The sequence below is a fragment of the Quercus lobata genome, chromosome 9, assembly GCF_001633185.2.
Source record: "Quercus lobata isolate SW786 chromosome 9, ValleyOak3.0 Primary Assembly, whole genome shotgun sequence".
NCBI lineage: Eukaryota > Viridiplantae > Streptophyta > Magnoliopsida > Fagales > Fagaceae > Quercus > Quercus lobata.
Window position 1 is genome coordinate 31,072,471 of NC_044912.1, and position 2,058 is coordinate 31,074,528.

Below are 2,058 nucleotides of genomic sequence, written 5' to 3' on the forward strand. Positions count from 1 at the left end.
TTATTGTGTACTCCCGGAGTACCATAAATGCGTACTCTCTCATCTCACATGAATAGTGGGTCCCACTAATTAAATTCATGATGATACTGTAACACCCCAAACCCATACCAAGGATTTAGATGCACAACGTGTCTTATAAAAAAATCAACATTAATATAATGGAACAGAGCGTAATTAAATATCCACAAATATACTTCAAACCATCAAGTCTTTCTTATAAAATCCATAAAAATAAAACTTTAACAATAAAGTCTCCAAATACAAACTCAAATAGTTCCACAAATGCCAAACTCACTATCCTAAAAAAATATACTAAAACAGTCCATCAACTAACATAGCTCCAAAGAAGGCTTCAATCTATGTCTCCAATGATCTACCACCAAAAGATATTGCATTGCTCTAATCTGAAAGGGTGGAGAAAGGGGGGTGAGCTAGAAGCCCAATAAGAGACTATATAACATGAGGATGTCTTTCAAAAAAAATAATAGTATCATTGACAAAATAGAATCTTTACAAAATATTTACTATATAGCTTTAATGGTAATATAATATATTCTATAAAACTGTTAGAAAGAAAACATTTACTATAACATTTTAATCAGTAAATAAAATAGTAACCACTTTAATTGGCCAAAATACAGTAGATAGGTAGAAATAATTAAATATAGTAATAAACAATTTTTCCACTTGTAACTGCCAATAACAATAAAAAAATAGTTTGATATGGAAAATATTAAACATTAGCTAGACAAAGACATAAGCTGCTAAACATTCGGTGGGTGATTCCCATAGGGAACAATAACACTAACCTCAAAAAGGCAACACTGGCTCCAAAGAGCAAACGATAACACTGGCTTCGAAGAGAAAACGATAACACTACACCACACCACAATAACACTACATCAACCGAAGACCAACACTTAACCCTATGTTGGCAAAGGTTGCAAACTATCTAGCTGACTATTTGAAAACATTCTTACATTATTACAATATTGTCAATACCAATCATATATCATATGACAAATACTTTCTCAAAAATATAGTTTTGAGTCATTCATAACATACACAGTTTCAAGGTAATACTTAAGAAATAATAAAATTCAAGTATGTGTACAGAGTATTGATAATGGTATGAGTTTTTGAAAACTTCACTTTTGCAATTATGTATATATATATATATTTTTACCAAAAATATATATAAATATACATGCCTTGAGAGACGTCATGTTCTGAAGTCCACTTACCTCTAGTTACTAAACCAGGCTTCAACTCAACAGTCTGAATCAATGTCAACTAAACCTAAATAAGGATAAGACAACTCAATAAGAATGGATACACTAACGCAACAATGAAAATATAAATTTCACTCTTAAAATCAATACCTAGTAAACAATTCTAATGAGCCGAAAATGTAGATCTCTATATTATTTAATTCTCCCAGTACAAGTTGACTTCCAAATAATTTTATGCTTATAGATCATATTATCCCAAATTACATATATATATATATATATATATATATATATATATATAGCATCCAATAAGATTCCCACCCGTAAGACATAGAAAGGATGCTATAAGTTTACAAAGTTATTTCTACCCATAGGATTAGGACCTAGTAACCTGTATCATGCATTGACAATAATTTTGGAACTCGAAACCATGTTATAGATTACCAGGTTCATAAAGTCAGCACCACTACCAATCTGCGTAAATCCCAGCAATAAAACATCTACTAGTGCTTAACCTGTGTAGGATGTGATGTTACTCCAAGTACATATATGAGGATCAATTTCAAAATCAAATAAAATAAGGCATGTCTATAATAACACTTCCATGATAACTTCTATTCTTATGCAACTGTTAGTATAATTCTAATATTTCCAAGCAGCCTAGAGACGAAGGTTCCTTAATCAAATATGTGTTCAAAGATATCAATAAGGCGTGCATATATTGATGTTTACCTCAATATAGCGAATTCGCTGGCTGCCCCTAGCAGTGCCACGGTCTTCTATCCCTTCAATTTTGAGAAACCCTAATTCTCTTCTCTTAATCTTT

The 2,058-nt window shown here is 31.2% G+C and overlaps 1 long non-coding RNA gene across 1 annotated transcript; it reads right to left on the reverse strand.

The window, feature by feature from the left end:
- Positions 1 to 233: 233 nt before the first annotated feature.
- LOC115959694 lies at positions 234 to 2,058 on the reverse strand. The gene is made up of 3 exons (XR_004084968.1): positions 1,965 to 2,058; positions 1,245 to 1,299; positions 234 to 404 (listed from the first exon to the last, which is right to left on the reverse strand). It is a non-coding gene; the product is annotated as an uncharacterized LOC115959694 (long non-coding RNA).